This window comes from Haemorhous mexicanus, chromosome 6 (assembly GCF_027477595.1).
Source record: "Haemorhous mexicanus isolate bHaeMex1 chromosome 6, bHaeMex1.pri, whole genome shotgun sequence".
Lineage (NCBI taxonomy): Eukaryota > Metazoa > Chordata > Aves > Passeriformes > Fringillidae > Haemorhous > Haemorhous mexicanus.
Genome location: NC_082346.1, coordinates 41174827 through 41187916, shown reverse-complemented (window position 1 = coordinate 41187916; position 13090 = coordinate 41174827).

Here is a 13090-nt window from a genome sequence, read left to right as displayed (position 1 = left end):
AACCAGGATAAACAAGGGGAAGACTGACAAAACTAAAGGAATGCCAATATGCAGGAAGACTTTAAACAATTATTCTTGACATAGCCTTAATCTGAGAATTCAAACATTCTCCAGACCATGTGCAGTGCTCTGAAAATAAAGCACAAGAACACCAGATAGATCTCTGTCTCACAGAAATCAGAGGAGGTGTTCCCTTACAGGACAGAGTGGAAGAGAAAACAAATGAGCACTTACATAGTAGTAAACACAGAAATGCTGGGAACAGGATCAAGACTTTGAAGAGGACAAAAAGAAAAAATTACGGAATTTCCAAGGCACCATTGCTAGAAGCCCAACTGCAAAAAATGGGGGTGAGGGTAGTTGGAAGGGGAGGGAAATAGCTCATTTGTGAGCCCAAAATCAGTCATTGGTATTAGCCATCTCAGTCAAAAAAGCCTGAGAAGAAACCAGACACTGAGTCGCCTGCATTGTTTGATAGTGGGGTTCAAGCAAACAACAAATGGTTTTATCTGGCCTGGTTTGGCCACAGAACATGGAAGCTGAAAGGAATTCTCTCAATAGGACGCCCAGAATCAAAAATCTCTGATGTTGCAAATAACCCAGAGGATATGACAGAAATTCAGGTGACATTTCTCCCTGAAGCACTGTGCTCAAGCTGAACCTGTAGCTCTTTAGTTTCTCAGTTTCAAGTGTTTTCTAAGGATGCCTTAAATTCAGATCAGGAGTTACATCAAGTTACTGTAATTGATATTTCTAGCTAAATGATTAAAAATCATGGTCAAGCATGTGTTTTCCACCTTTAAGAATGCCTATCTTAGGAACTGCATATTTAGCTCAGCAGGGACTCTGTCACACACCACCTGTAATTCATTTCAGCATTGCTTTGGACAGACTTCTGAAATCCTACGATCATACTGATAACACCAGCGGTCCAAATCAGTATTTTACACAATTGAGTTGTTGAGTCTTTCTAAAGGTCTGCTTCTTTGGGGGAGGGGGCCCTTATCATCTCTGGATTTCAGCAATAAAATACAGATTTTCAGTGTGGGACTGTGAGCTCCCCTCATCTTGAAATTCCATTGTCATATGCCTGCAGTAGTTCAACAGTCCAGATCCATAGTCAGGCTACTAATTCTTTACTACATGTTCCAAGAGACAAAATGATAGCAAGATTCCCTCAAAATTCTACTGAACCTATATCTCTTTAACCTTTTCCTAGCCTCTAATCATGATTTCCTTCAAGGTGAGGATGTCTTTCTACTAATAATGAAATGAAAAAGATGTTGGCCTCTACTGTATTCCTTCCCTGACAACTAATTCATTTGAAGTCAATACATGAGCTACAGCTATAGCACATGTGCAATGCAGACTGTCACTCAAATGATACAATTCTGCTTCCTGACCAGATGGAAGTATAAATGTTGAATATTTCTGAGAATGCAAAGTTTAGCCTGGCCAGATGTGTATATGACAAGTGCAGCTGTGGCCTCATGTGATCTGTACGCAGATGTATAGAGGAGTATTGAATAATAGGGGAGAGTTTTTTCATGTGCTATTGTTTCAGCCTTTTTAGAGGTAGTTTTTTTAATTTCAAAGTTAAATTAAAAAAATCTCAAAACATTAAACTTGTCTTTAAGGTGATATAGTTTGTGTCTTGGCTACTTAAAACTGATTGGATGGGTTTGCCTGGCAAGCCAGAACTCACGAGTTCAAGCACTGTGAATTTGTATGCTTTCCTGCACACTACCTTCTTTCAGTAAAGAAGCCCAGAAAGCAAGTTAAAGAATTATTTGTCCAAGTTCTATAAGGTTTTTACTAAAGAAAGATGAAGATTAATCAATGCCTGTATTTTGGGCAAATCAGTGTGTAACGAGACTCAGCGGTTTGAACTAAACTCTACATAAATTCAAACTAGAGGACACATTTTTTTTTCATTTTTCTGATAATAATTGAAACATCATACTCAACATTTTGGTAGATTTTTTTATCTCTGGAAATTTTACAATCAAGACTAGCTTTTTTTCTCAAACACACACTCTAATTCTAAAGGAATTAATCCCAGGAAAATCTTAGATATGTTATGTGGGAGGTCCAGCTAGAGAATTGCAATAGTTTCTACTGGCTTTATACTATACAAACAAGCTAAGAACCTGTGACTGAATAGTTGTTGCTACACCACTCCTGTTTGGGGAACAAGCATTATGGTCACAATGCTCTTTCAGTGGCAAAGCTCTTTTTAACTGCAGGCTAAAGTATCAGAGCTTAGAAAGAGATTTCTAATTTGTCAGGATCACGCATTTTGGCTGTTCGTATATCTTTAATGGTTTCCCATTTCTTTCTCATTTTCCTATATCTGTGTCCCTGAATAAAATCACAAAAATTATCAACACCTTGGTAAATTCACCCATTTATTTATGAACTAATATATAATACAATGACAGATCTAATAATCAGTCATGCATAAATCAAGCATTAAATTCTAGTAATTCAGTGATCAATGTATGATTCATATGTTTTTCCAGGGAGTGAAACTGAAAAATAAGCATTGTAATATCTTGCCCAGTATTACAATTTGAAATAATACTGTGAGAAGCCCATGGCATGAAGAAGATTGACTGTCACCTAAGACACAAATCAGGTGTCTTAGATGTCTTTTGATCACAGAAAAGTAATATTTAAAGCTATGTTTCAGTAGTTAAAAACTGGAAAATAAGGCTGTTACAGCATTTTCTGGCTACAGAATAAGAAAGAGTGCTCAAGTATATCACTGTATGTAGTTTAAATATAACTCTTCCACTTTTTGTTCCAAGACTGGTGCAATTTCACCTTGGAGACAGCTTTAAGATAAGGTTTATGCATTAAATCAGCTTTTCTACTTTTCAAAAGCACAGATGTGTCAGGATCTGTCACCCTTTTATCTTTGTGAAGAATGCTAGGCTAAACTGAATCTGATTCTTGAGCAAATGTAAAAACTGATGAGGATGCAAGGGATCCCAACCTTTGTAAACACTGGCATAATCTGCAGAGGGACAAAGAGAGAGAGAAAGAAATGTGAGACACTGGTGAAAGAATTCACAGTGCTTAGGAGCCCCAATTATGGACCAAGATCCTGTTTGCATTGTTTAATAACAAAGGATAGTTCTTGCCCCAAGGCACTTACAATAAATGTGGATTTGAAATTAATTTTCAAGGAATGCTAGGGTAATTGTGTGTGCACTGTGTTTAACATTTGGCAACACACTTTTGGAAATGGCATGTATTAGTGGAATAAAGCCAGCCTGAGCCTGTGTATTGTTAAACTCCATTCAGAAGATAAAAATTATTGTATGATATTGGGCAAAGACATAATCTTTCCATTAATAAATTTCAATCTTTAAATGCATTTCTATATTAGCTATAGAATTTATGCACCTAGTAGTATCTGAATGAGAAAAATAAAACATTTTGCATTCTGTCAGTGAATGACCTTGATAACCATAAGAGAAATTAGAAAATATGTTCTATATTTGTTACGGCAAACATATTCTCTAAAGTATTACAGTAATCATTTTTAAGATCTCAATAATTTAACAGTTCCTCAGTTGTTCAAGTACTCTGGCCTTGGATGATTGCTTGAACCTTCACGAACACACTACCTGCAAAGTCTTTTTAAACGTTTTTAATATTTCAAACTCTTTATTTTCCTGAATATATGTTTAAAGGTAGTGTGGTTTAGGAAAGGGCAGATGAAGATATTTAATGATATTTCATCCAACAACTGAAGTAAAATGAAACTATGTCAAAAGACATAGAGTTTACTCTTCATTTTTATGAAAATGTTTTTATTTTCTTCTTCAACAAAAGAAAAACGTGAGCTCACATTGAGCAGGAAGTACCATTGTTTCACTCACAGGCTTGGATCTAGGAAATAAATTCTCCACCATTAGACCCCATAACTCAGTTCTTCTCAGTGCTGGTAGTGGATGAACTTGTCTCTATCTCACTACAAAATCATTACAAACAGTGTACATCACTGCTGGCACCCTTGGGATATTACCATTCCCTTCTGCACCAATGATCTTTCTGATAGCAGTAATGTTTGGCAGAATGCTTTGGCAATTTTCAGTTCTTCTTTCCCATGTGTTTTTCCTCCCACTATCACCCCTTTCTGTGAGCTGATCTTGTGAAGCTACTCAAAGAAATATCATTCCTCTCCAGACCTCCCCAGCTTATTTCACCTAGAGCATTGCAATCAGTTCCAATGTTTCATGCAGAAAATGAAATAATGTTACCTATGAAACTACCAGAGAAGCACAAAACTTCTCAGACATAAGGCTTCAGCTTCTTTTCTGGTCCCTGAAAGTGTCAGTCACAGTGGTCACCATGCCCAGAACTACCTGTCACATTCCTGCTTTTCTTTGTTCCCTGAGCTACTTCAAGTTCTTGTATGATGCAAACCTCTTTTTTCAAAATTGTTTCCTATGTAAGCCAATACCTGGTTTCTTTCTTCCTCAGATTTCTTTCTCCCCTTCAGTCAAGGTTCCCAGTCTCCCACCTCTTGCACATGTCTGCATACAGAAACCAGCAGCATCAGGCTGAAAGAACTTGTATCTGCCCTGTTTATGTGTGTGTAACTGCAGTATCTACAGAAAAGTGCATCTCCCTCTGGGACAGTCACAGGATGGTGCCTATATTGGATCACACCACTTCTCTCCTCATAAGACCTAATTTGTGAACCTCAACTATCAGAAAGGAGGTGCTGGACGTATCTGAGCCCTGTCAAGAAGAAGACAGTTTCACAGAGCTCAGAATGACATAATACTGCACTCGCAAACTACAAAAGCCAGTTCCCTCCTAGTGGTTACAGATTTCCTCCTTGGCTCTAAAGATTCATCTTCCTTTCTCTACTGCAGTCTGTCAGCAAACCTGAGCAGATCTCCCACAGACTTTCTCTGAGTATAAGTGATTATTTATATATCTTTATATTTATAGGTGATATATAGAGTCCATACTTTCCCAGTGCCTTACATCCTTAAGATCATCCTTTGCATCCACAGCAGAAAATGCTGGAAGTACTTCTCCTGTGCATTCACAATGAGTTCAGAGTAAGACTTCCTCTGATTTCTGCCTTCCAAAGTATTGTGTACTTTAGTACACTCTAAAATTTCCCAGAGGTACTTCCAAAGGTTGTGCAAGGCTGTGATTCAGAGAAATGGTGCTGAACATCTATGTCAGAAAGTGAGCTGTGCTCAGCTGTGTACATTGGCTCAGCTGTTATGCAGACACCTGGCAGATAGAGACCTTCAGCTGCCATCTGTGCTGCTTGTATTGTGCAATCACATCTCTGTAATCTAAGAGTAAAAATGGAGGGGAAGGAGTAGCAATAACTGTGGAGAAAGGAGAGAGCAGTAAGTTTCATATAACCTCTAATATCAAGAAGTGTAGGTCATGGAGCAGTTGATTTTGCTTGCCACAAAAGCAATTTTCACAGTAGGTGATATACAAAATTATCCTAGACACATTCATTTTTTCAGAATAATCGAGGAGAATTACACACACATAAAACTCTTGTCATATATAGGGCAGTAACAGTCATTATCAGAGGAACTGTCAGAAGCCTTCTTCCAAAGAATCCTTAACAGACATCACAAAGAGAAGTTGTTAGGCTTGTGTAACCTGTGGAGGGTAATAAATTTTGAGTGACACTATTGGTAGCTACTTTTTACAGCAGCACCTCTACTTGCTGATAATTATTCCTTACCTTCTCCCCTAAAATGAAAAAAAAAAAAAAATTAGAATGTCTACTGGCAAGAGGAAATTTTGTTCTTTAATATCTAGTTCTGTATCACATGGTCAGGAGCACATCCCAACACCAGAAATTGAAGACATGGGAAAGCAATGGTGCAGAAGCAATGTGGTACAGTGGCGGTCTCTTCATGCTTTTTGGGCTAAAAGGCAGGCAACCAAAGGCCCAACTAGACTGACAGTTCTTGCAGTTAACCTCTTCCTTACTTTCCCAGCCTTTCACAGAACTCCTCAGAGCTTTCCAAGTTGAGCTGGCTTCTCTCGATATTAAAAGGTTTCAAAAAGGGTCTATGTGGAATAAATAGGATAAATTAGAAAATTAATTTATACAATGGCAATCATGCCTTCAGCTTTTGTAACTGGGCTTTTGTTATCAGGCCTTTTCATATGTCTTTTCCTTAGAGGTAACCTCATGTCTGAGAGCTAAAGCAGCTCTCCTATAGACAGCCCTCTGCTCTCCAGATGCCAGGTACAAATTAGCTAAGAAATTATTTCTCCTTTAATTTTTATCTCTGTACCTCTGTGTTGGTTTCTGTCCTTGTTTTTGACCAGGTTTAGATGGATTATATGTTTATTGTTGAATTTAAACCCATGTATACTAATATGAATATATATATAATTCACATTAGAAACCCATGTATATTAATATGAATATATATATAACTTACTTTTTCTTGTTTTTTACAAATTACTAGTCTTCTAACCAAAACCAAGCTCTTCCTACATGTTAGCACATGTAGGAAGTATGTAATGCAGTAAGATTATACTTTAAGGTTATACTTCAACCTATTCTGCACTTCTACAAAAAATTAAATAATATTTCATAATCTGTGATTTTTTTTTTTTTTTTACATAGTTGCTAAGGTAACGTGCTGGAGTTTGTGATTCAGTTTTACTCAGCTGACTGGTTATTACATTTTAAAAATAAAAGACTGACAACATTAAATTATATTTATTATTTCTATAACCTCTTATAACCTCTGCAATTCTCCATGGACTTCTGAGTAAGAGACAAAGACAGCCTGATGTTTTGGACTACCTTTTCTCAGAGGAGATGATGTAGGGGAAGGTAGGTAGCATTAGACAGTAGTTCATTAAGTGCCTTATTGCTCTTCCAGAAGACTCAGATGTTGGGGGAATGTATCATCTGTCAAATTTCCTTTGTTTTGCTAGTACATGCTTGTCCCTCCTGCATGATTTGCCAAACATTTGGCATCATTCTTTGCTGACACCTCTCTCCTCATCCTATCCCCATCAGGAGAAGCAGCAAGCTCCCCATGGCCTGACCCTGCTGTTCTGTACTGAACTGTCTCCTGTCTTACTGCTTCTCAGGCACGCTTGGGAAGCATCTCTATTGCATGCCAGGCCAAGCACAATCAGCTGGGAAGGTTTTGCTCCCTGTGCTTTTCACCCTGCCATTTGTGCCTTCAATTCCTTGTGTTCAAGGGTTTCTGTGTATGCAACACATTTCAGGATTTATTTTAATGATTCATTAATATTTTAAAACACAAACCTCTCATAATCATAGAATTCCATCATTTATTTAGGAAGTCAGGTGAACATCAAATGTCTACAGATTGTAGTTTCACCACATGCAGACTAATCTGAAGATATAATTTTCAGGGTACCTCAGTTTTGAGGCTTAGGAAAGACCTTTTCTCACCAATCACTTCAGTAACTCAAACTTGCTGCTTCCATTGAATTGTGAAAATAGTATGAAAGCATGAAGTGCTTATTAAGTTTAATGTTTTTCTTCACCTAGTTTACTGCTTTCCCATCTACCCTTTACTTGCAGAGGACTTAAAATAAGATAGAAGCTAAAGGAAGCACACTTATCCTGCTGTTGTCTATTTAGCTTTCATTAAGTAAGTTGGTGCACGGTTCACACTCATTCTCAAAACCAGCCCATCATCTAAAAGTATTTACGTAAGACTCTTTGCATTATATACCAACCTCTGCAACACTAGTATTAACTACTGACATCTGCCAAGGCTGACTAGTAAGTGCTTTACAGTATCAATTCATCCCAAGCAAAAAGCATGTTTGAGTGCTGCAGTGCTCTTGTTAACACCAATAAGAAGTATCAGAGCTCATATGACACCTAGCAGAAATTAGTACCCACATTCAAAGAAAAGCTTTTGTTATTTTCCAGAGTATTATGTGGACTTTATTGAGATGACTGCATCTGACACCTGCTGTAATATAAAATGCAGCTATAATTAGCCAACTGATGCTCTCCACAGTTTAGGTCGAATCCCTTCTGTGGGAATTATGCTTTAAAATATTCAGAACTCCAAGTGGCTCTCATTACATTTAATTTTTACTTAGAATTAGGTGGTCTAGAAAAAAAATTTAGGATTGTAATAGCCCCCCGCTGAATGCCACACAGCAACGTGAAAACCCATAGATTTTTTTCCAAATAAAAAAATGAGAACAAGCAGACTACACTACAGCCTTCAATTGAAGTCTGGCTTTGCTTAATTGTACTTTTTGCACTCATCAGTCTCTCCTCTTCAGAGCAAGCTACAAAAATTGCCTGAATAGCCAAAGAAAAGTTTCCCACAGTCACTGGTCACAGAAAAACACCATTGTCCTTCCTCACAGTTTGATGGACAACATTTCTATAAATGGGTAGCCAGTCTGTCAATGGTACCCTTGCTGAAAAGGCAAAAGAAGAGAACAGATTCTGCCAATATCTGACAAAGCATGTTAACACATAATCAGGCATTCACTAGTCAGGCAGCTGCCCCTGGGACCTTCATAACACAGGTGCCTTTAAGCCATTTCCTATTCACAGATAAAGGAAACAAGCAGGAGATACCTGGGAAAGGAGCAGTCTATTGTCGCCTGTCAAATGTCCATCTCCTAGGCTGCCTGTATAAAAACAGAAAGAACACAAAAGAAACTTCAGCCTGAATTGCTAAATTATAAAACAGCAAAATACTCTCCAATTCCATAACTTTAATCTTCATTTAAATAATAATTTAAAAGGTTACTAAAGGAGCACCATGTCTTATAAGATGTACCTCCTTCATTCTTTTTCCAGCATCAAACTGAGCAAAAGACCAGCCATGTCCCCAAGGCCAACAACTAGAATAAAGTCAGCAGTGGCTATCCCTGGACTGTCACCTTCACTCTCTGAAGCTTCGGTATGGTTTGTCCATGCCTAATCTGCTCTCTGCTTCACCCAGCTGAGATTATTAAATTAATCTTTAAATGGAGGAAACTGGAAGTTTCTCAGGGATCAGTTTAGTGTGAACAAAAGTCAATTGAACTGCAGAAAAAGTTTCTTTCCTTTTTTTTTTAAACAACTTACTGAGCCTAACAAACAAGTGACATTTCATAGTCTAGGTTATCTAAAGGCCACTAAGTAGAGTGACCATTTTAGCAGTGAATAGATCATGATAAGACAACAACTAGCTTTAAGCAAAGATTTGTATTTTGTGATGGTGCAAAAGATGTCTATTTCATATACTCAGCATATTAAACACTAAAAACTATAGTCCTAAGCAGGAACTCAGTTTGTATTTAAGAAATTTCATTTCTTTTTCATCGTAATTTTAGTAGCACTGCCTGTGTGTTTAATGTTAAACACATGAAAATGCTTTATCTAATTCTATGGAAGTTCTTGATGGAAGCAATTCATGGAAGCAATACCTAGAAAATGGTTTCAGAGATGCATCACAACAACTGGAATTGCCCTCATTTTGTTGGGAAGCTCCTGCAGGTAATGCACTGTCTCTGAGAACATAAAAGGCTGCAGTGCAGCACAAAACACTTGAAGCAGAGACGGAATACTGCATGCTATGAAGAAATAAGTGTGCAAAACTCTTCTGTACACTTCCATATGAAACAACATTGATGTCTTGCCTTCTCCTCAAGCACATTTCCCAAAGAGTCTAGTTATGATTTCTCATAACTACAATTCTCTTAGCAGATCTACTCTTTCATACAGGCTGTGTGTGTATATATACATATATACACATACATATGTATGCTCCTGCAATAAAGTTATTCAAATGGAATTCACAGTAATAATGAAATTAAGAAGAATCCAATAATTATTAAGATTAAGCTAAAATTCAATATGATAAAATGTAATTGAAAAAAGATTTATGATATCTTTTGCCATTTTTTCTTGGTCAGTTTTCAGAATTCTGTACTACGAGGTCTCCTAGCACTGCCCATACCTGTTTAGTTTAGCTACAGTGACACTTCTCAACTTTTTAGAAGGCCTGCTTTTTCTCTGTTGAATCAGTGTCAGGTCATTATCAAATTTACAACCTGGGCCCAGTCTTGTAAAGGCTTTTACCCACAGGCTTAGCTTTATGCACATGAATAGTCCTTTAGAATTCATTAGAATGATTTGTGCACAAAGTAAGCAGGTGCATGGCCAGCTTCACTGAAAGTTTGGGACCCAAACTTCATATTCCCTATTAACAAATGCCTCTTCTGCTTTAGAAAAATATTGACAGTGTAAAGATGGGTGTGATCCTTTGTTCATTTACTACAGTACAAATAACTTTATAGTTACTTTACATCCAAAAAGGGCATTATGTATTTACTCATAGAGGAAGTCAAAGAATACTGCAGGTGGAATGAACACAGAAGGACATATCCAGAGAAGCTTAGAGGATTCAGGCACCTATCTTACTTTTTCATATGGATATATGAATGCCTTAAGGCTAATTTGAGAGGCTCAGCACAACTACATAACACAGGTCCCTCATTTCAACTATTCGTCCACAAATCTCATATCTAAACTAGATCTGGATCTGGCTTTTGAAGTCTGCCGGGGGCTGCCAGAACATGGAATGATCGATCACACCAATAACAACAGATGTGGTCTATTCAATGATAACTGTCTAGCTACTGGGGTATAGAAATTTTTAAGTTGAACTATTGAAGCAGGAGATAAATTTAAATTTTAGCAATATAACTGTTCCACAGAAAAGGCTAAGAAGACTGTAATGTTTAGAAAAGGACTTGGATCCCAGATAAGCTATGTGAAAAGCTTGTACATAGCACAGCTGAAGAATCCTGTTTAAAATATTCCTAAGCATCCATCACTATTATTTATTTTTAAATAATAGTCAGATTATACTAATAAAGATGCAAGCTACAGCTCTTAAAATCAAGCACTCAGTAATCAAAGAACCCCAATAGTTAAATTTTCTCTGAAATAAATATGCTATATTCCTGTTTCCCTGTTAAATATAGATTTTCAAGTGTCCCGTTAAACTTGAGTTAAATATATAACACGTACATCATGTACATATTAATGCAATGGAAAATTATTAATTTTTAGTCTGTCTTCAGGTATGAATGCTTAATTTCACAATGTTTGTGTCAAATTACTGACAGCAAAAAGGGGAAACACTGTGATCATAGACACCTACTCTGCAAGGCACCTTCTACATTTTTATATGATAGTCTCACAAGAAAATTATAGGAAGAAGAATTATAATCAAATCTTTCAAAGTAGCTATAGAAGTCTAGAATTTGCAAACACAGAATAATTATAATAACGGTTCACTGACTTCCTAAGAAGAGCTGTTGAGCTAGGACTTGCAGGGATCAGTTCTCAATCCCAAATTATATAACTGAGCTGAAGGATTTTGTGCAGAGTGCTAATCATATTTGCAGATGGCAGCAAGAAAGGAGGCAGGTATATAGAATTTAAATATGTTATAAAATTACTAAACAAAACCAATGAAAATAAAGACCAAAGTAAGGAAGAGCATGAAGCAGTATTAGAAAATCACAAGGGTAAAAAATTCAGAAAGGAAGGGTCATGGGTATATGTGCAAGCCAGGATAAGGACACTAAACAGAATGCAGGCAACAGCATCACGAATGTTAGGAATGATCAAATTACTGCAAGTCACAAATGTAAGATACTTATAAGTTTGTTGGTTTGCCTTTTTTTCTCTAATGGCAAATACATCAGAGCTGTATTTCCACCAAGACATTTTGTACAAATCCCACTCCAATCCTGTCTGAACAGGGCTTTCTAAACTTTGATAAAGTGAAAGAAACACCGAAAGGTCAGCAGAGACATTTGCTTTGAAGGAATGCAGCTCCTATTGGAGAGCCAGATTTGCAATTCAGAGCCTTATTTGATGAAGTTAATAAGCACATGACTACGTTTTAGGGATGCAGGCTGAGGGTTTTTTCAGCTGGGCTAGTGCTTAAAATTAGGCACCAGCTTAAGTATCTTGTTGAACCAGGATTTATAAACTTCGATGCAGCAATGCCTTTTCCTGAGTACTTGGGAAGCAACAGAAATGAAGTGCTCCTATTTCTGAAATTAATGCTTGGAAAAATAAATAAAAGCTTTTATTTTGGAGGGACTTGGTCATTTCCTATTTTAACCCTATTTAACTATTTAATGAGTACAATACTATCAATTTTATTTTTATAACTGAGATAATTTAGTGCAGCACTGATAATCTGAATATTAGGAAAAACTACATTTACAGTAGGGTGTCAAATGGAACCATTTCCCTGGGGCTTTGAACAGAATTCAGAGTATTGTTATCTTTGAAGCTCCAAATTATTTCAGGGTTTTTTTCCTTATTTTTTTCCCAAAGCATTGCCTCTTTTGCCTTTCTCTGTGCTACAGCTGACATAAGCAGAAGTGCACAGCATGAGCTTTTCAGTTCAGGAGAAAAATCTGCTTATATGTTACATAGCTTCCTTAGCTCAGCACTTCACTCTTTGCCACAACAAACCTCAGTGGCTGGTACATTCTGCCAACCACCCACCTTTCTTTGGTTATTAGTTAGAGACAAAATTAAAGTGTGAGTTCAGAAATTATGGTGCTGTAATATTCAGCAGAAGAAACAGTGATAGCAATTATGACAGTGGTGACCAGTGAAGAGAACTTGTATCAAATTACTGAGGTTTACTGTGATTTTAAATTGCTTAAAGGCACCTAGACTTGGAAAGAGATGAATAAGTTCATTGTTTTACAAACAAAATAAAAAGAAGCACTAGTCCAAAATCAAAAGAAAATAGTTTTCTATTTCAAAATAATTTTACTCCAACCACAATATTTGATATTAAAGAACTTAGTGGATTTGCACTTATATTTTTCAAGATGCTTTCAGTGGGAGAGGATTTTATACGCCTCAATGATCCATTCTAGGATAAAAGCTGCAGAAGATTTAATATTATCATGACTACTCCATCCCTGAGTGCTAAAAGCAACTCCAGATTACTCCCTCCCTTGTTTGTCATATTATTAAAATATCTGGACATTATTGCCAAGTTAGACAAATTTAAATCTTCTGATTCCTCTTTCT